Source organism: Papio anubis, chromosome 6 (genome assembly GCF_008728515.1).
Source record: "Papio anubis isolate 15944 chromosome 6, Panubis1.0, whole genome shotgun sequence".
Classification (NCBI taxonomy): Eukaryota; Metazoa; Chordata; class Mammalia; order Primates; family Cercopithecidae; genus Papio; species Papio anubis.
This window is the reverse complement of record NC_044981.1, coordinates 77,661,423-77,684,059: the sequence shown is the minus strand read 5'-3', so window position 1 is coordinate 77,684,059 and position 22,637 is coordinate 77,661,423. Positions and strand designations below refer to the sequence as shown.

General features: G+C 36.3%; 1 long non-coding RNA gene across 1 annotated transcript; it reads right to left on the bottom strand.

Moving 5' to 3' along the window:
• Positions 1-2,603: 2,603 nt before the first annotated feature.
• On the bottom strand, positions 2,604-21,933 carry LOC103883818. Its single transcript, XR_646180.4, has 3 exons — positions 21,279-21,933; positions 18,018-18,165; positions 2,604-2,737 (listed from the first exon to the last, which is right to left on the bottom strand). It is a non-coding gene; the product is annotated as an uncharacterized LOC103883818 (long non-coding RNA).
• Between the last annotated feature and the right edge of the window lie 704 nt (positions 21,934-22,637).

The following is a 22,637-nucleotide window of genomic DNA, read 5'->3' as shown; positions in this document are numbered from 1 at the left end:
TGCTCTCTTCAGAGCCAGCAGGCAGGAACGTTTAAGTCTGTTGAAGCTGCGCCCACAGCTGCCCTTCCCCCCAGGTGCTCTGTCCCAGGGAAATGGGAATTTGATCTATTAGCCCCTGACTGGGGTTGCTGCCTTTCTTTCAGAGATGCCCTGCCCAGAGAGAAGAAATCTAGAGAGGCAGTCTAGCTAGAGCAGCTTTGCTGAGTTGTGGTGAGCTTTGCCCAGTTCAAACTTCCAGTGGCTTTGTTTACACCGTGAGGGGAAAACTGCCTACTTAAGCCTCAGTAATGGTGGACACCCCTCCCCCGACCAAACTCCAACATCCCAGGTCAACTTCAGACTGCTGTGCTGGTGGTGAGAATTTCAAGCCAGTGGATCTTAGCTTGCTGGACTTTGTGGGAGTGGGATTTGCTTAGCCAGACCACTTGGCTCCCTGGCTTCAGCCCATTTCCCAGGGAAGTGAATGGTTCTGTCTCGTTGGTGTTCCAGGAGCCACTGGGGTATGAAAAAAAAACTCCTGCGGCTAGCTCAGTGTCTGCCCAAACGGCTGCCCAGTTTTGTGCTTGAAACCCAGGGCCCTGGTGGTGTAGGCACCCAAGGGAATCTCCTGGTCTGCAGGTTGTGAAGATAGTGAGAAAAGTATAGTACCTGGGTCAGAATGCACCATTCCTCATGCACAGTGCCTCAAGGCTTCCCTTGGCTAGGTGAGGGAGTTTCCTGACCCCTTGTGCTTTCTGAGTAAGGCAACGCCCCACACTGGTTTGGCTCGCCCTCCGTGGGCTGCACGCAGTGTCTAACAAGTCTCAGTGAGATGAGTCAGGTATCTCAGTTGGAAATGCAGAAATCACCCTCCTTCTCCATTGATGTCACTGGGAGCTGCAGACCAGAGCTGTTTCTATTTGACCATCTCATCAGTCACCTGAAAATACTATGTTTTAAAACTTACAGGACATGTTTTAAAACTTACAGGACATAAAACTTACAGGTGAAACTCAGAGGGAAATTTAATGACCTAAAATTCATATCATTCAAAAAAATGAGAGGCTGAAAATTAATGAGCTAAGAAGTTAGAAAAGTGTAGGAAAATAAAACCAAAGAAAGACAAAAAAAAAAAAAAAAAAGGGGAAAATAATTCAGCAAAGCCAAAAGATGATTCTGTAAAAAAACAAAAACAGAAGATTAAAAAAACCCAATAATTTATAAAACTCTGGTAAATCTTGTGAAGACAATAACTTTCTGGCTGCAAGGTTCAGAAAATAGGATACTGATTTGGGACATAGAATCTGTGGTTTTTAAAAAGTTTCATAGGAGATTGTGATGTACAGTCATGCTTGGAAACCACTGACTTAAAAGACAGTTGTACTTTTAGCAAGAAATAATTATTTCCTATAACAAATTTCACACACTTTATAAGGGCAATATGGCCATGAGATACTTTTTCACCATTTGTATTACCATTTACCATAAAATGACTCCCACAACCTATGTAAAAGTGGACTTTAAATTCTACCCCATTAGGGATTTTTCTTTTGAGTTAACAATACTCTTCACTTTTCCTTGCTCAAGTGCAAATGTTCCTTAGTAGGGTAAAATATAAAGTCACTAACAGATTTATAAAATTTTCCTTGTGGGATACCTTTATGTTATGCTTAAAAGCATTAAGAGGGATAAAGAAAGAGAAAGAGGAGGATGGGAAAGAGGGGAAAGGGCTAGTCTCAACCCTTTTACATTGTTTTAAATTCACACCTTCGCCAGACTTTCCATTCACTACGGGCTTGTTCCAAAAGTTGAATACATGACAATGAGCAGGAAACCACACAGTTCAGATAGTGCATGGCACTCCCATATCCGCCTCAAGGTGTATGCTTTCAAATGTGAATCTTAACGAAATGATAAATTATTACATTTTAAGGACTTTTGGTGTCACTTGTAATGCTTGAGTCTATAAATGTAAAATCCTTGAAAGTCAAAGATCAACTAATTTGTAAACTGCAATTCAACTGAGCAGTAGAAAAATTAAGAATATCAATCCTATAGTCTCATGACAGCAGTCCACAATCTTCTTTATTAAAAGATCTGTGCAATATTTAGGTGTGAACAAGGTATAAGAAGGAAGGATGTCAATTTGTGGTTGTCTTGGAATTACAACGCAGAAGTGTTATTGTAATATTTTAAGACATATTTATATTTAATGAGGGTAGAGAAAGACATGGGGTGGAAAACAGTAATTATTCCCAGGTCACTAATTGATCAGAGGTTTACTTAAGCTACTTCACTTAAAAAAAAAATCTATACCATAAAATACGCATGCATTGAGTGAGAAAAAAATGTCTTCCTACACACCCATGCCTCAAAATAGCTAATATTTTAGTTTAACAATTCTGTGGCACTTCAAACAAAGAAAAGCTACATGTCCCTGCCGTCATATCCCTCCAAAGTTCCAATTTATCTATTAACTTTATGAAGGTTTATGGTTCAATTGAAGAGATATTTGCAACAAAAAAGATAAAACCTAGATGATGGTTTTCTATTGTCTGGGATCTCTGTTGTCTGCTATCCTCTTTCTGGGGTTATTCTTATTCTAGGGACATCATAGACTGCAAAGTGGAATAGCCATATGACTGGGCCCTTCTCCCAGATTTTATCAGCAGCTCTTCAGAGAAGACATGTAACTTGCTTAGGTGTTCTGGTGCTTGGACTGTAAGACCTTCCTCTGTAGCTCCTAGAATTCTGTTCTCTAAAGAAATGAAATTTAAAAGTTAGCAAAGTTTGTCATTTCCCTTCCTTCAAATCTTCATCTCTCCTTCCCAGAGGTCCCCCTTCACCTGCTGCCTTCTCTTTGCTGCATACCTTCTTTTTATAACACCCCAATCTCTACTGCTGTTCTCAAATAGTTTTGGGGGCTCTGGACCTCCTCTACTAGTTCCGTTTACAGAAGTGTCCCAATCCTAGCTAGCCAATCTAAGAAGCTAGTTTGTTTAAGGTGTTAATAACCAAAATTATTTAGGTGCTACTTCCCTGAGGCTAGGTACTCAACTTCTACTAAAAAGAATTTGGCCTGAACCTATCTAAGCTTTATTTGGGAATTATAGTATTAAATAACAAATTTTATGTTTTTAAACACTCATGGATACTGAATTTTCTGAGAACTGAGCTGAGAAATTTTATACTTTCCATAATCAAGAGTGGCTTCTCAAAATCTGATAAAATTTAAAGAAGTCATCTCTGGTTTTAAGTATTAGAAATGTGTAATGATTTACTTTTCTTGTTTGAAATGAGTATTTAGGAAGTCCTATTTCTATAACTGAACATAATCTTAGTCCGTAAAACTCTTAGTTTGATATGTAAAATTACCACAACTTTAGTCTTTATCAAGAATAAGAAATATGTATAGATATGACCAAAAACTACTAACCTAAGCAAGATTTGAAGGTTAGCATAAGTGTCGCTGAAAGAAATGTAATTTTTTTTCAAATACTTTGCAAGACTGCACAAGTTAGGAATAGCAATGGAATTGCTCTCACACAAATCATGCTGTTGCTTCCAGAATCTGGGGTTGGCAAAATGGCCTTTGATAGTCAAAGTGCATATACATGCACATGACTAGTCTCTCAATTCTAAATAAGTGTCAAGTATCTTTAGTTCATACTTTTAGGTATTTGTTAAATTAACAGGAAGATGAACAAGAGTCCTTTCTTTTTATGAATGAGGAAATGGAAAAACAAAAAGGCAAAATGAATTTCCCATGGTCACAAGGAAAGTCAGTGGCACATTTCCAACATATTTGATCTGACCCTTCTTGCTAGACTGTGCTCCATTTAACTAGCTAAAGCACAGCAAACTCTAGTATTTGCTCCCCTAACTTTTTCCTTTTTCAAAAAAGGTGTAAAAACACTCACTAAAGTGTGCAGGTTGGGCAGCAAAGCCAGATGTGGGAGGATGGCAGACTATGTGTGAACAGCCCTGACTCTTACAAGGTCAACAGAAGGCTGTGGGGTGTTCATTTGACATTATATGCAAGACTACACTCTCTTGAGGCACAGTAGGAGGAAAAGCCTTCCTGCCTTCCCATGACAATTCAGTATAAATGAAAATATGTATTTCTGTAAGCAAGTGAAGGACCTGAAAAGAAAAGAGTTGGAACTGACATATGCATTCTCTACTTCTTGCTGTCAGTTTAGCCGTGCACTTGCCTTTCAGTTCTGCAGATCCACATGTGCACAGGGGGACATATACTAGGTTATTCATTGTAACATTGTTTATTAACAGGGAGCAGAGGAAATAAGCTTGCTATCCATCAGTAAGCTAATGGACTGTATTTAGTCAGGGTTCTCCAGAGAAAGAAAATGAAAGGCATAGACACACACACACACACACACACACACACACACACACACCCCTCAAAAGTTCATTGAAAAATGGAATTAAAAGATAAAAATAAAAAATATAAACTATTTCTCAACATAAACTCTTTCAAGTTCAAGACACTCTTATAAGCAACAATACCAGTCATTTAGTCCATCCTTTAAGAACTGAGAGTTGTGGGAATTCAAAGTCTTTTTTATACACTACTACCTTAAGAAAAATTGGTGCCCTTTAGAGATTTTTTTAAGACATGGAACCAAAAAGAAGTCAGAGGGAACCAAATCAGGACTGTAAGGTGGATGCCTAGTGACTTCTCGTTGAAACAGTCACAAAATTACTCTTGTTTAAAGAGGGGAATGAGCAGGAGCATTGTCATGGTGAAGAAGGACTCTGGCACTTTTCTGCTAAAACCTTGGCTGTTTCAAAGCCCTCACATAATCAGACATTATTGTTCTTTGGCCCTCCAGAAAGTCAACAAGCAAAATGCCTTGAGCACACCAAAAACTGTTGCCATGACTTTTGTGCTTGACTGGTGTGCTTTTGCTTTGACTGGACCACTTCAACCTTTCAGTAGCCATCACTTTGACTGTGATTTATCTTCAGTATTGTACTTGTAAAGCTGTATTTCATCTCTTGTTACAATTCCTCAAAGAAAGGCTTCAGGATCTTGATCCCACTTATTTAAAATTGTCATTAAAAACTCTGCTCCTTTCTGCAGCTGATCTGGGCACAACAAATTTGGCATGTATTGAGTGAAAAGTTTGCTTAACTTTAATTTTTCAATCAGAAATGTGTAAGCTGAACCAATTGAGACATCTATGGTGTTGGCTATTTCTACTGTTAATCACTGGTCTTCTTCAATTAGGGCATGAGCAAGATAAATTTTTCTCTTGCAAATTGATATGGATGCTCTTCCTTTGCAGGTTTTATCTTCAATGTAGACTGGTTTCTTCTTTTTCTTTCCAACTTTTATTTTAGGTTCAGGGGATACATGTGCAGATTTGTTGCATGGGTAAACTGTATGTTACAGGGATTTGTTGTACAGATTATTTTGTCACCCAGGCAATAAGCATAGTACATACTAGGTAATTTTTTGATCCTCACTCTCCTTTCACCCTTCACCCTCAAGTAGTCCATTGTGTCTATTGTTACCTTCTTTGTATCCACCCACTTATAAAAAAGAGCATGTGGTATTTGGTTTTCTGTTACTGTGTTAATTCACTTAGAATAATGGCCTCCAGCTGCATCCATATTGCTGCAAAGGACATGACTTCATTTTTTTATGGCTACGTGGTATTCCATGATGTATATGTACCACACTTTCTTTACCCAGTTGATGGGCATCTAGGTTGATTTCATGTCTTTGCTATTGTGAATAGTGCTGTGATGAACATACAAGGCATATGTCTCTATGGTAGAACAATTTATATTCCTTTGAGTGTATACTTAGTAATGAGATTGCTGGGTCAAATCATAGTTCTGTTTTAAGTTCTTTAAGAAATGTCCAAACTGCTTTCTACAATGGCTGAACTAATTTACATTCCCACTGGAAGTGTACAAATGTTCTCTTTTCTCTGCTAACTTGCCAGCATCTGTTGTTTTTTGATTTTTTGGTAATAGCCATTCTGACAGGTGTGAGATGGTATCTCATTGTGGTTTTGATTTGCATTTCTCTAATGATTAGTGATGTTGAGCATTTTTTTCAAATACATGTTGGTCACTGTATGTCTTTCTGAGAAGTGTCTGTTTATGTGTTTTGCCCATTTTTTAGTGATTTTTTTTTTTGCTTGTTAATTTGTTTAAGTTCCTCTGATTATAGATATCAGACTTTTGTTGGATGCATAGTTTTCAAGTATTTTCTCCCATTCTGTAGGTTGTCTGTTTGCTTCATTGATAGTTCCTTTTGCTGTGCAGAAGTTCTTTAGTTTAATGAGGTCCCGCTTGTCAATTTTTGTTTTTGTTGCAATTGCTTTTGGAGTCTTCATCATAAAATCTTTGCCAAAGCCTATGTCCAGAATGGTATTGCCTAGGTTTTTTCCTAGGGTTTTTCTAGTTTTACGTTTTATATTTAAGACTTTAATCTGTCTTGAGTTGATTTTTGTATATGGCAAAAGGAATGGGTCCAGTTCTAATCTTCTGCATATGGCTAGCCAGTTATCCCAGCACCATTTACTGAATAAGGAGTCCTTTCCCCATTGCTTATTATCATCAACTTTGTTGAAGATCAGGTGGTTGTAGGTGTGTGGCTTCATTTCTGTGTTGTCCCTTCTTAGAATGAGTAGTTCATTTGTAAACTGCTGATTTCCCTGGGGCATTGTCTCCATAAACTTTTAGTAAAGTATTATTGCTTTCACCCTTCTTCTACCCAAGCTTCATCATGTATTTGATGGTTTTTTTCTTGCTTCAGTTTTAGCAGAATTCATGTTGCTTTGATAGGGACCCTTTTCAAACTGATGTCATATCTTTCTTAGTGTCTCAAACTAGATCCTATTCAGAAATGTTATAAAAATTTGAAATCCATGCATAGTTTTTTCATAGTGTGCATTTTTCATCAACTCTTTAAAGACACCAAGTGTGTGTGAGAGAGAGAGAGAGAGTGTGTGTGTGTGTGTGTGTTTGTAGAGAGAGAGAGAGAGAGTGAGAGAAAGAGAGGAGGGGAAGACTGGAACTATTATTATGAGGAATTAGCTCAGGCAATTATGGAGCCTGAGGAAATCTGGTAGTGTAATTCGGTCTGAGTCTGAAGACCTGAGAACCAGGGGAGCCAATGGTGTAACTTCCAGTCCCAGGGAAGAAGATAAGATGAGATGTCCCAACTCAAGCAATGAGTCAGAAAACAGGGGCCAATTTCTCCTTTCTCTGCCTCTGTTCTATTCAGGTCCTGAATGAATTGGATCATGCTCACTCACATTGGGCAATCTCCTTCAATGAGCTTACCAATTCAAATGCTAATGTCATCTGGAAATACCCTTACAGACACACCCAGATATAATGTTTAATCTGGGCACCCTGTGGCCCAGTGAAGTTGACACATGAAATTTGTTATTACATGGAAAGATTATGGTTTATTTGTTAATGGGAAATCTTAAGGTAGTTAAAGTAAATGAACTAGATCAGTAAGAATTGCTAAACCTCAAAAACAAAATGTAGAAAGAAATAAGGAAATGGAAGTTGTTGATGCCTTTTTGTTTTTCTTTTTTTCCCATGGAATCTTGCTCTGTCACCAGGCTGGAGCACAGTGGCGTGATCTCGGATCACTGCAATCTCCAACTCCCTGGTTGAAGCGATTCTCCTGCCTCAGTCTCCCGAGTAGCTGGAATTACAGGCATGTGCCACCACACCCAGCTAATTTTTGTATTTTTAGTAGAGATGGGGTTTCACTATGTTGGCCAGGATGGTCTCGATCTCCTGACCTCGTGATCCGCCTGGCTCAGCCTCCCAAAGTGCTGGGATTACAGGCATGAGCCACCACGCCCAGTCCTGTTGATGCCTTTTGATACTCTCCATGGTGCCCCTTTTCTTGTGGTCATGTAATCTCAGTCAAAACAAGATGAAGTTGATTTTTTTTAAGGAAAATCTTGAAAAGATTTTGGATTAAAGATGTTTATTAGAGTATTGGTTTCTTTTTCCCGTTCTGTTAGTAAGCTGCCAATGCTCATAAATTCTGTATGCAGAATTCCCAAGAAGATGTGGGACTGAACTACATACTGGATTTTTTTTTTATTTAAAAAGAAAATTAAATGTAAACTCTTTATTAAAAGACACATTTTCTAATATTATTTCTAAACTTTTAAGTTATTAATATAGCAATACACACAAATATTCCAAACATCAAGAATTATCAAAGGGTATGTAGAAGAAGTTTGTCCTACCAGTGTCTCAGTTTTCACTCCTCCCAACAAACACTGTTATTATTTTCATCTTGAAATAGATGTTTAAATCAACTAAAGAGATGTGTAATAGCTATGTTACCATGATAACTTCTTTATTAGGAAATTTATGTAAACGTATTTAAGGAGAAGCTGGGACATATAAAACAATATGCCATTTGAAGACAGGTAAGACCCATTTACTACCACTGATGAACCTATCATCTAGTAAGAAAAATCAGCAAATGCACCCATAATAAAAGCCTCAATACAGTCAGTTTTAGGTCCATCCCTTTGTCAGAATCCATGAGAGGTCACAAATTCTGATTTTTGTTCTGAGAGCCTGATTATTATAGCCATAATCATAAGGGCTGTACAAAATTACACCTGATTTGTTAAGGAGAGGAAACATTTGCAATGGCCTTAAATGATGGATATAATGCTGACATTGAAGGGAAAGGCATTACAAATGGATAGGACCACATTAACAAGCACGTAAAGCGAGGACAGGATGGGCACACTTAAAGAATTACAGGTAACCTGTTTTCATTGAATGGTAGTATATAGCCAAAATTTTCTTTATATTTTGGGAAATAATGAGAGACAAGCCAGGAAAATTTAATTTGAGAACATACTGTGGGAAAACCCTAAATCCTGGGATAATCCAGCATGTATAGGGAAGCGATTAAAAGCTTTTGCACAGGTGTATGTGACAGGATCAGGGCTGGATTCCAGAAAACAAATTTAGTGACAATATAAACTTGAATTTGAGAATGTAAAACCTGGACACAAAAAAAGATGAGTTGGGATGGGATAAGCATACCTTCAGTTTTCCTAGGTTGGTCATAATGTATACCTATTCTCCTTACATAATTATTAATAGCACATTATTTTCATCTCAGAAGTGTCCTGGTTTGGATGATTAATTAATATGCTCCCTCTAGGAGACTTTTACAACATTACAGGCATGTGAAGATGAGAACTGGAACTGGGCATTTTCAAGACATAGGAGTAACCTATATTATGCCTGGAAATAAGATGTGAGAGCAACAGAAAGAGTCTTGTCAAAGAATCATTTTAGGATTTTGAGCCCATTAAGTGAAGGGGAGATTGGTGGTACCAAGAAACAAAATAAGAAAGTTAGGAAAAGCAGTAAACTTAGAGTAGTGTAAAAAACATTATTATTGGTGGCCTATCTCTTACTTCCATCTCTTTCTTATGGGAAGAGACCCACATTTGTTCAGTTATTCACCTTTTGTTGCATAACTCCATTCTCAGGGAAAAGGAATTAATATTAGTCTAAACTCATAATGATAACTCTTTAATCATTGCCAGTGATTGGCTTGGAAAGGGTCATGTGACCTCATTCTGGCTAGTGAGATATGAGGGGACACCTACACCTACTGGGAAGGAAGACGTCTGAGAAAGATTTATTAGTTCTTATAAATAAGCATAAGGCAGACAGAGAGCCTTGTTCCTGCCTTCGGACAGTGGTAGGAGAAAAAATGGGAAGCCTGAAGTTGCCCCGTAATGATCTTGGGACCATGATGGTATGCATAACAGAGTAGCGGGAGAAAGGCAGAGTGATGAGATAAAGGAATGCCAAGGATACTGGGGATGGAATTAATCACTTCTGGAGCCTCCCTACTTCAATTTGTTTTGTGAAGTGAAAAATCCCCTTACTGTTTAGAATATTTTGAATTGTGTCTTCTGTTGCTTGTATGCCCCAAATCCTTCGAAGTGATACGGAGGTAAGTACAGGGATAGGGTAGGGAGGGAGGAAATCACGAGTTTGACTTCTGATTATATCTCAAGCTGGAGTAAGCATTTCATCTGAACTTCCACAGCCTTTCATCCATACTCATCTGCTGTCTTTTCCATTTCTAACCAATACTATAGCTATCACAGTAGATGTCTTGCTTTTCTCATGAGATTGTATTAATCAATCTTTCTAGATTAAATTCAGTTTCAGATTCATGTTGTATCTTTGTACCACAAAGGCCAATGCTCATATAATGGAAATCCTGAATAAATATTTCTTCAATTAGTGAATATATTGAACAAAACTAAGTACCAGAAATCCTGAATAAGTATTTCTTCAATTAATGAATACATTGAACAGAACTAAGTAAGGCACTTAGTCCCAAATGTCAAAAATAAATGTATTATTTAGCCAATATTAGTGAGGTATACAGACAATTAGAGATGTTTGAGAAAAGGTTATAAGTGTATCTGCCATTTTGTATACTGAGCTTTCTGGGTAATTCTGACATTGAAATTAATGTTTTTTCCAGGGTAATTGATCAAAATGTGTAAAAGTGTTTTAGATAACTAGACATGCTTTTCTGGAAAAGTACAAGAAGCATGAGACTTAATTTCAATAGAATAGGCACACTGGGCTTTAAAATCTGTTTTATTATGATGAGGAGGATAAATAACATATGTGTACGTGAAATCGCTTTGAGCTCTTTGGAAGCTGCTATATGAATCAAATATAATGGAAACACTGATGATACATATTTGCAGTTGCCAGATTTTTATCAGTGTTAAATTGATGCCCATGTCCAAAAAAAAAAAAAAAAAAAAAAAAAAAAAGCCGATGTTTCTTATCTCAGAAAGTGAAGAAAAAATAATGATACATAGAACTGCAAATGATGGTCATTGCTTTGCATGATTGTTATTCCTTTGGAACTTTAAGACTTCACATCATTTTGACCCTGGAGATAATTTCATGCTTTCTAACACTTGAAGCTACTTACACTAACACTTGAAGCTGGAGAACTTTGGGTTTGTCAGATTATAAATATAAAGAATGGCAAGGTTCCAAAAAAACCAATCTATTAGTAATATCCTGAAATAGAGGCTGATTTTTATAGGACATAAAATTGTTTTGTGAAGGATATAGAGGGATAGAGGTGGACTTGAGATGGCCAGGACCAAATGAGAAAAGAACTATAGATAAAGTGACTAATTAATTATCTAAATATAAGATGTGTTTTACTTTTAAAGGAATCAATAAAAATAATTAAAAGTATATCATTTTTATAGCATTTATTTATTGGAGAAGAAATTGGTTTATTATATAGGTAGATCTGTAAAACATATACTTAAAATATTTTCAAATAAATATGTTTATAAAATATACTTAATAAATACATATTAAATATAACCAATACCATATTAATATTTAACCAAAATACATTTATTAACTATATTGCATACACATAATACATTTATAACATATAATCAAAAATAAATTATTTTATTTATTTGTTATGGTATTTATAATTGTTATTATAAATTCATACATTCATAAATCAAATAAAATATTACTATTACACTAGTATACATTAAATAAACCTTTTAAAGAACTTCTTTATATCAATTACCTGAACATTAAAAATTTAAAAAGCAGGTAACAATACTTGTGTGCTTATATAATTTCTCTAATTCTCTTTATTAATAGTATTTTGTTTAAATATTTAGTCTTTTTTCCATAAAAATGCCTGAAATTGTCTTCAAGTTTCAAATTATGGTTAATTGCATTTTCAGTTGGTTCCTTTACTACAGACCATAATCTTTTTAATGGGGAAAATGTTATCTTCTGGTGCTGTTGTAATGTAAATTCAGATAAAATTCTGTCAAATGGAGGGCAATGTCAATTCTAATTTTATGTTAAATGTCTAAATATTTCCACAAGCATTGTATGTTTGTCTCCATTTAGAGTATCTTTCTTCAACAAATATGTTTATAAGACAAAACTCACAATAAGTTTTTTCATTATTCAAGTGTTTTGCCACATTTATATACTGCAATATCATAGGTCTTCTTAATTTTATTTCATCCTATTGCAAAATAGACTTTTATATAATAAAAGTTATGCTGCATCAAGATTCTTTGCAAAAGTCAAGGCGTTTGAAAGTACAGTGGTATAATTTCAAAATCATATATAGTACATTGAACTCTCTTGGTTTAATTTGTCCTCTTTTGTTCATAGAATATATTTCAGTGTATTCTATTTACACATTTTATTTATTTATTTATTTTGAGACAGAGATTCACTCTGTCATGCAGTCTGGAGTGCAGTGACACCATCTCACCTCACTGCAACCTCTGCCTCATGGGCTCAAGCAATTCTCCTGCTTCAGCCTCCCGAGTAGCTGGGGCTACAGGCACATGCTGCCACACCCAGCTAACTTGTATTTTAGTAGAGACAGGATTTCACCATGTTGCTCAGGCTGGTCTCGAACTCATGAGCTCAGGCAATCCACCCGCCTTGGCCTCCCAAAGTGCTAGGATTACAGGCATGAACCACTGTGCCAGGACACAAATTTCATTTTTATTAACTATAATTTGCTAACAGGCTCAAAAGCTGAAGTTTTATTCACATAGTCTGTTGATGATGTGATGTCTAACTGATTTTGAACACAATAGAACTATAATTAATAGAGAAGACTTATTTTCTAAAAGGTGACCAATACCATGGTAGGACATTAGATTGACTTAGAAATTAATTATTTAAAGAGACAAATATTTAAAAATTCAATTTATGATGGGTAGCTAAGGGAGAAATTGCATGCTATGATGCTAAATTATTCTTGACATCAGCATTGACAAAGAAATTCAAGTATATTTATGATGTATAGATTTCTTAATTTAGTAAAATTACTATTTTTTCATGATATTATATTCACTAAAATTTGTATTTGTATTTTCACTGCAAAAGCAATAAATTTTATCTCCAATGATAAACTTTTAAAATGATTCATCATTCACTATAATGAGATATATTTTATTTTTAATAGAATGAAATGGCAAAATACTTTAATTCCATGAATTAGATGAAAAAACATTTATTAGTGGAATTAACTGATTTTCTATTGAAGTATCTGATAATACTGATATATGGTATTATAAAATTATTTGCACTTCTTTTCCTAGTACCAGAACCAACATATTAACAATTAATGCTTTATTTCTCATATGTGCACAAAAACCTTCGATATTTGAGTGAGTTATTTGATCTAAATGAAAAGTCATGCTTTATGAAGTCTTATGTAAACTCATCATGTGTAGCTTCATATGTTAAATCATCATCTTTGGGCACTATTAATTTTTTTGGTAGATACTTCAGCTATTTATATCATCTAGTGTCTAGATAATTGATAACATCACTGTGGCCCCAATGGTTGGTAGTTAATATTAACAAGTATCTTATGAAAGTAACACATTCATCATAGTCATGAACTTTCAAAAAGGTCATTGTTCTTAAATGATTCCTTGCAAAAGAAGAAAGCATATAGAACTGCTCAGCCTCTATTTTCCACACATGTTCCATGCCCACCAATAAATAATACATTTATTATTGCCCATGTTTTCCATTAGCCCTGCAGGATATAGGCCTGGGAGCTTCGGGCATCTCACAGGCCTCAGTGTAGACCAAGGCACAACCAGCTAGTACATCAAGCAACTGATACAGCTAACAGTATCAAGTACTTCTCCCTCCACCACTAGAGAGCAGAAGGAGTTGGGCATCCCCAGCTACTTGCATCCAAGCATATACATTTCATCAGCGAGAGCCAGGCATGCTATCCTTTAAATGAAAGTATAGGCTGGGTGTGGTGGATCATGCCTGTAATACCAGCACTTTCGGCTGCCAAGGTGGGTGGATCATGAGGTCAGGAGATCGAGACCATCCTGGTGAACACAGTGAAACCCAGTCTCTACTAAAAAATACAAAAAATTGGCCAGGCATGGTGGCAGGCGCCTGTAGTCCCAGCTACTTGACAGGCTGAGGCAGGAGATGGCTTTAACCCAGGAGGCAGAGCTTGCAGTGAGCCGAGATCGCGCCACTGCACTCCAGCTTGGGTGACAGAGCGAGACTCCATCTCAACATCAAAAAAAAAAAAAAAAAAGAAAGTATAGTAGATCATTATAATAATGGTCTCCCATGAAGCCTGCCTTTCTGTGTAAATGCCCTTCTGCAGTAATGTTGTCACTCCTCCATCAAGAGATAGAATTTATTGTTCCATTATCTTTAATATCCTGTGACCTTATGTCTTGTTTAGTTAAGCTGCTAAATTTGGGTGGTTTAGTATGCAGCAATAAATAGCTGATACAGAAGGTGTTAATTATGTTTCATCTGGAAGGATCAGCCAAAGATAGATGAGTTATTACTGTTCATCCCTCAGCGTTTTCCATGCATTAAGTGTGAACCCTGACACCACACATGTATTTTACATGCTACTAGATGAGACTATATCAGAAGCTGAAGTACAAAATAGAGGCCTATCAAACTCATCCTGGCTTATTTTAATGCAGCTGTTAATAATGTATCATTAATTTTTTTTAGAAAAAGCCATCTGTACTAATGCTAAATCCAATGAGTTGCCAACATACCAAGCACAAATCATGACTGTGCCAGGAAAATGAAACATCTGGTCACATTAGCCATAGTCCAAAATAAAGCTGATCATCAGAAATCAGGGTTCTACCAATTCTGTGCAAAATTCACATGGGAAGACCTTGAAAGTGCTCAAAATTCCATTGGTTGAAATCTGGACATACAGAAAATAGATTTCTTTTCACTCTTGCTTGACTAACAGTTAAAATATGACTCTTTGAGATTTCACCTACAATGGTGAGTAAGATTAGATATCAATTCTCTTAATAGTAGATATATTTAAATTCTTTTCTTTGTGGGATTAATAGTTTTTCAAACCTATGGTGATATTCTCTCCCAATGAACCCCTTAGAGCACTGGAACATCTGTGAGCCAAAAGTCCTCCTACACCCTTACTAAGAATTATTGAAGGCATTTCCATCCACTCCTTACCACATTTCTGAAATCTTACTTTTCTTATACATTCTTTCTTTGTTGTACAGTATTGGACCAGGATGGAAAGTTAAAAATCCAAATTGATTTTTGAAGGATGAAAGGGAAAGAGTAATATTCTAAGGATGTGTATAATTTCATTTTCTCCCAGTATGTGATTTTGTATTTGTGCAGTGGCTTGATGTTATTTTTTAAAAAGTGGCTGACATTCTTGGCAGAAATTGCTTCTGTCTAGAATCAGGTGTTAAGAAACCAATTTTCTACATTATGCTGGCTAAGTACATGAACACATAGTGGCACACACACAAACACACATTCTTCATATGAGTATTTAGAGGGTAGCTAGTGGAATCTTTTCACTTGGGGGTGGCCATCAATCTTTGGAAACCTGTTGTAACTGCCTATATGGTATGTGTTTGAAGTGTTTCTGGCAAATGTAAGTCACCAGGAAAGCCAAGTGCAGCACCTTGTATGTAATAGGATTATGCAGAGGCATGCCCACTCTGTCTGTGACTGCTGGCGCAGGGAAAGCAGGCATCCCCAGCTTAACTAATAACCTTCATTCGCCTACTCAAAATGCTCTGTGAAAGGCTTCCTGCTTTTCTTCAAACCACCGCTTTTTAAACTTTTACTTTCCTGATTATTTCTATGAATTGAGTAATACAAAAGATTCTTTTTAATAATTAATTTGGTTTGTGTTATTTGTCACATAGGTCTGTTTTGGAAGTTTCTATTTGACATAAGTCTTGATATTTGCAATTTGTACCTTTTCTTTTACTGTTATACATTTAAATATTCTTTAAATACATACACACAGTGTCACAGTCTCACACATATGGACTCATGACACATACAAAAGGAAAATCCTAACCTTTAAAAGTTACTGGTAACACTATTGGAATTCAAAATCCCAAATGTTTCAAAATCTTTACTATGACCAACTTAAATTCTTATATAAATTGTAAAATTTAATTTAAATGGGACGAAGGAAAGAGGAGGATAAAAGATGACAAAAGGGAGAGCCTGGGGATAAAAAACCCATGACTAGATCCAGTAGTTAAACTAGAAAGATATCACAGTTTTGAAAAAATTCCGAGAGAGAGAGAGAGAGAGAGAGAGAGAGAGAGAGAATGAGTTTTTTAAGCCCAGAAGAGGAATTGGTGTGATCAGAGTGATAATAACCCAGAACAGGACAATCACTCCTAGTCCCTGACAGAGCTGAGAGCAGCTGAAACCTTTCTTAGGGGAACGTTAGAAAATTCCTCTTTTCCAGAAGGAAACACATTATTTTATCAACAGATTAGGACTATCACAAGCCACAGCCTATTAAACAGACTGTCTCTTGACTCTCATCCAGTTCTAGTGCCAATTTTCTTTGTATATATGAACAAAGACACAATCCCTTGTGTTTGTTTGTCTTCAGAACATGGAATCTGTGTTGCTTAGTTCACAGCAATAGTCATCCTGAGTATGCACCACAAGACAACACCCTGACAGCCTATGTGTTAGCAGCCTATTTTTGAGTGCTGGACTATTTGAGATATTAAATCAGGTTCCACTATGTTTACACTCCCTTAGTTGCAATGGTAATAATGATTTCTTGGGGTTTCACATCCATTTGTTTAGGCCACTATCTCATCTATCACCCCTAAACTAGCCTCTGAAATATTATTACTCCATTTTACACAGACATCAGGCTCAAATTGGAAATGCATATATTTATATTGTGTATTCAGCGTCAGTGATTGCCTGTCTACCCATGTCCACCCCTAAGAAAACTGCCCTGTCCACTATCGTGGCTACATTGGTGACCATGTACTGTAGTAGTAGACCCATTCTCTACTCCCATTTAAATCCCCCACCTTGATCACACACAACTGCTTGGTTCTGACATAGTTGACTGACCAAGGGACCTCTCCAATGAATATGCCTGCCAGCAACCAGTAAAACTTCTGGAATGAAATGCTTATCTTAGCCAATCAGATCCTTGCTCTTGGGAATCAGGAAACACACAGAGAAAGTCAATCAGAGGAATAGCAGAAGCTAAAAAGTCACGATCAGGGACAGCTTTGTGGCATGTATTCTGTGCAGTCACCCAGGACTCCAAGCTTAGAAAGGTCCCAGCCTTGGTTTAATCCTCCACTGTAGCCATCTTGAAATCCTTAATAATTTTTTAACAGGGACCTTGCATATTCATTTTGAACTAGGCCCCACAAGTTATACAGCAGGTCCCGGTCATGATGTAGACATTAGAGCAATAATTTTTAACTTGAGGAATGGGCTCTTAGAGAAATACTAGAATCTCTGGGAAGTGGGGGATGGTTAGAGGCAGGTGAAAAATTTGAGAAGATATGTTCAATTTTATAATTTAGTTTTATTTATAAAAACATAATAAAACTATTATTTTTATAATGGCAATTCCAGAAAACAAAACACAACCACATTGTTTTTGCTGCTGGGTTACAAAGAAAATACAGAGATTCCTAACTGAAGTTTCTACTCCCCTAGTCCTAAGGAATGTGTTAAAATTTCTGGGGAAAGTGTGAATAAGATGTTTATATTTATGAAAAGTTAGCATTGGTTTAAAGGGTTGAGAAACACTGGAGTAGGAAGAAATTGGGTGGCCATGATGAAGTCAGTGGGAGCTGGTTATAGGGAGTGGACTGGAGGAACAGAGGGCTGGTAGTGCCAACCTGAATTCAGATCTTTCCTAACACCCCATTTAATCAGCCCATATGCCCTGTCTTCAGATATCTGAGATCCACATGCTGCCTATTGCTCATTGATAGAGAACAAAAAAGTGTACTTAGTGTTCACAAAGAATACGGACTCTCATTTCTTTCTGTATACACACAATTAGCAGGGACCTGATTATTTTTGAAAATCAAATAAAGTTAGCATCTAATTGGCGTAATTATAATGTTAATATCTAAGCTATTTCTTTTTACCTGAAGGTCGAGAAGTGCTTTCAAATCCACATACTCTCTGCTTCCTCCCCCCAGCTCTGGGATAGTTAGAAGAGATTTTGCATTGATTTGAGAAGAAAGCTTTCTTTTGCAAAAGCCCAGGAACACCTTCCAGCTCCTCTAGTGGCACCTATAACATTAATGGAATAAAATTCTTAGGACATCAGGAAAACAGTTCTTCACCTGTAAGTACAAAAACACAGTCTCAAATTAAAGAAAAATAATTATTAGGGCTTTCAGCTATTTCAGATGATCTATTAATGAGATAATTGAGAACTGCTTGAAAATGTGAATTTCTTTTTTCATTTCAAAATGTGTCAGGTGTTTTATGTTGATTTAGATGCCAAGATGCTGGTATAGGACACTTTGTAATTCATTTGGGAACTAGCATTGAATGGAAGTTTGAATACCCTATAAGCAATGTCCAGATATTTTGTATATTTCAAGTGTGAACATTTATCTTTGTCTCTTTTACCAGACTAGAAAATGTCTGTATAGCAAATATTTATTTTTTTCAATTGAAGTAACTTAAAATGTTTTCTGAGGAACTTTTCAGAATTGCATGACACCTCTTGGAATAGCTAAAGACCCCTGGGGTGCTGTAATCCAAATAATGAAAATGTTAAAAAAAATAGTATGGTAAAGTAATCTGAAGCAACTAAGGATGAAACGTTACACTTTTGTGGAATGTACACACACATACCCACACACACACCATCTTTTTATCAACAAACACCCACTCCCATGTTCACCTTAAGCCAAAAAATTCATCTTTCCAGAGTTTTAAAACACTGTAACAATATTCTCATTACATAATACTGATCATTTACTTTATAGCATTAAGTATGTTTTTCCAATGTAATTTCCTGGGAGATAACAATAATAACAGTGTCCAAAATTGTATAATGATGAAGAAATGAGGCAAAGAAAAAGTAGTTTGGTTTTTCCTCTAACCAGTTATAAAATAAAGCATTTTAACTGTTTAAAAAAAGGAAAACCCAGAATTTTTTTTTAAAAGGGGGAAAAACAGCATTTTAAGAAAGAAGTGAGGGAAAAGTAGATATAGTGGCTTAAGTGATTAAACTATATTCCTCCGTGATATGATTTTTTTTAATTTCCTGTGTTAAAGTCTTGACCCAAGAGAGTAGAGATCTGTCTCTCATGAAAAAAAGTTAAGATGATTATTGGAACACAGAATCTTAGCATTAGAATGAAAGTTGGAGATAATCTAGACCAGTGGTTCTCAAAGTGTGGCCTCTGGACCAGCAGCATCAGTATCACCTGAGAACTTGTTAATAATGCAAATTCTTGGGATCCTCTGTAGACCTACTAAATCAGAATCTCTGGAAATGGGACCTAGCAATCTATGTTTTAACAAGTCCTTCATACTAAAGTTTGATAACCACTGATCAATACCATCCTTCCAGCTGCTAATGAATTCCCTACCATGGCAATTCTAACAGAAATTTATCCATGCATGTCATAACATATGCAAAGTAGCACAATCAGAGTCTGGTGATTTATTTGCTCTTTAGTTCAGCCAAATCTGGGTTCTTATCTTATAACTAGGAAAAATTAGGCAGGTGAACACATTGAAAGGTGAAGAGGGCAGAGTTTATTGGTGAAAGGAAAGCTCTCCATAAAAAAGAGGGGTCCTGCACGCAGGTTTCTACCTCACAAATTGAATACCAGGCCACTACACACAAGCTGAAGAGGCCATGTCCCTTCCCTGCATAAGGTGCGGATTCCTGGTGGCTCCACCCCATTCTTCCAGTGTTCATGTGGGTCCTTAGTCTGAGCCACTCCACATTGATTTATTTCCCTTACTGCACATGTGTTAAGGGACAGAAGTTTTCACCGTAGGTATGGTTAGGCAAGCCCCCTGTGCACAATGACCTGGAGGGTCGGAGGTTCTCTGGGTACTCTTCCTTATCTGCCTAGGCATTTGGCTGTCTCTATCATTCCCCCATTTGAAGAAGTACATCTAACAGCCGTTAGAATAAGGATAAGGACAATGATTGATCTTAACTGCTTTCTGCTGCCTCTATCATTCCCCCATCTAAAGAAGTACATCTAACAGCCGTTAGAATAAGGATAAGGATGACGATTGATCTTAATTGCTTTCTGCTGACGGGGGGTGCTGTTTTTGAATAACAGCAGTCAGCTCTCCCTCAGAGGCCTATCTAAGGGTCCCTGGTGAAAGGGGGGCCATCATTTGAGGCTCTGGTTGCATGATTGTTTGGAGTTCAATGGCCTAAAGGCAAGAAGAGACACCAGGTTATTAGAAGACATGTATCAAAACAAAACAAAAGGTAAAGGTAAGGACAGCTCAAAAATTCCAAGGCTACCAGCATTCCCAGGTAACTGGTGGCTATAGTTTTGCCTGCTAAGATTTGGGTGCATGGGGCTTGGCTTTGGTGAGCTCCCTTGGTCTTATTTTCCCAAAACAAGAAACCTCCAGGTTATGGGCACCCCATTCACCTCCATCACCTGGCAGGAATTGCAGGATAATTGCCCAGAACTAGAATATTGATCCAGATTTTTACACTACCCATCTCTTTTTGTTTCTTCTGGGCTGCAGTTGGAGATTGCTGGTTGGTTCACGGGAATAAGCAGGGTTAGTTTAAAATGTAGGTGAAAAACTTAACAACAACTAATGAGTCTACAATTTAATGACAAATGCATAGTAAGTCTTGAAACATAATTTCTCAGTCCTCATTTTTGTTAAAAACAAATTATAATAGTACTGAGTTGTTTGCAAAATAAACTTTAGTCTTATACTTGGCCTTATTACTTGCATAAAGTGCAGCAAGAATAATTACTTTTACAGTCTTTTAAAATTGGCTTTGATAGAACTTTGTTCCACAAGGAATCTCAGATAGGACTTTTAAAAACCAAGACCAGCCAGGGGTTTGTACCCTCAAATTCCTTTGAGTTGAGTGAATTATTCTCCTCTTGGGATCCCAAGAATATGCGGTTTTTGGGCCTATTAGAAAGTGACATTCTTCACTCACTACAGATTAATAACCTTGTATGGGGACTGTGTAGACAAGGTATGAGGCCGGTTTCCCCAAGGGGCTTTTATCAGCTTTGCAAGTCGAGTTTGATTCCTTAAAGGGAAGTATACCCTTCCAGTCAAAGCCTTGGTAAAACAACCAGCTTCTCCAATTGCATCCTATTGCAAAAGAAAATAGATTCTTATTGCACTGATGAAAATAACTATATTGTCATAAGAATACTCACAGTTTCCAAATTCTATAGGAACCATGCAAAGAGAAACAAACATGCTCCAAATTTTGTTCACAGGAGTCTACCTTACTCAATTATTAAAGACTGTAAATAGCTCAAAATAAAAGTTTCCTTGACTCTGAAAAACAAAACAAAGATCAGCAATGTTTTAAGCAAAAGTTTAAAAAAAGATTACTTCAGTTTTCTATTAGTTTAGTCAATTCAGTTAACTCTTGTATTGATATTTCTAAACATTTCAGTTCTTCATGAGTCCTATATGTTTTTCCTTTATTCCAATGTCACAATTTACAAAGTTATCAGAAACCTGCATTTGAGAGCACCTGTCAAAGTTCTATAGCTTATTATAAACCACTTTTAAAGAGGATCAAAACAGGACAACAATTGTCTATGGATAACAAAATTTCCAGGGTAGTTACAGTCAAAAACATAATTGACAAAGAAATTTGGTTATCTCTGTATGACCAAATATAACAACCTTAATTGTGACTGATAACAAATACTCAGACAGTAGAATTTTTTAAATCCTATACTATTTTGGAACAGATATTATTATTATTCACTAAAATATAACCTGAAGATTAAACATCATTTTGGCAATCCCATATACCTAAAGACATCGGTAATCCTTTTTACCCTCTTTGGATGCTTCAAGGGCCCTCTGTAGCATCCAAAAACTAGGGGTCAGGAAGGACAACCTTGAAGCCAAAATTTGATTTTGGGAAGCCTATTAAATATGTTAGTGGATTAAAACACTTGATGCTATGAAACAGAATTCCAGATTACCATCAGTTAGTTATTTTGCCAAAATAATGTCACAAAAATTTTTAAACCAGGTAAAAACCTTTGCTCATTAAGAAGGAAGACTTAGCTTTTCCAAACAATTTGTCTCCTGTCTTCTCTTTCATTTCCTTAGGAGTCTATCTGCAAGGCAAATGTAAATCTGTCATTATTCTTTACTATTACATTAAAATCTTGTATGAGTGAGAGAAAGTCAACTTTTACCCTTACATTAGTTTACTATTAGTGTCAACCCAATTTTCTAAATGAAACCTTATGGACAATTCTATCCAGTCTTAACCAGTTTGACCATTAGGTGAGATTCATATAAATCTTTTATAACCCTTTACAAATTTTGCTAAAGGGCAGATTAGTAACTTAAGAAAATCTTGTTGTGCTTTTATTTCATTGATCAATTTACAGAGAAACCATATAATACCCTTTTGAATTTAGTAAATGTTCACACACAGAATTTCTTTTGCAAAATTAATTTTTAGAAACTTTCCATAACTTTTTTAAACCTTTAGCTTCCTCTTACCTAATTTAAAACAATCCTTTAACCCTAGGCAAAAATTT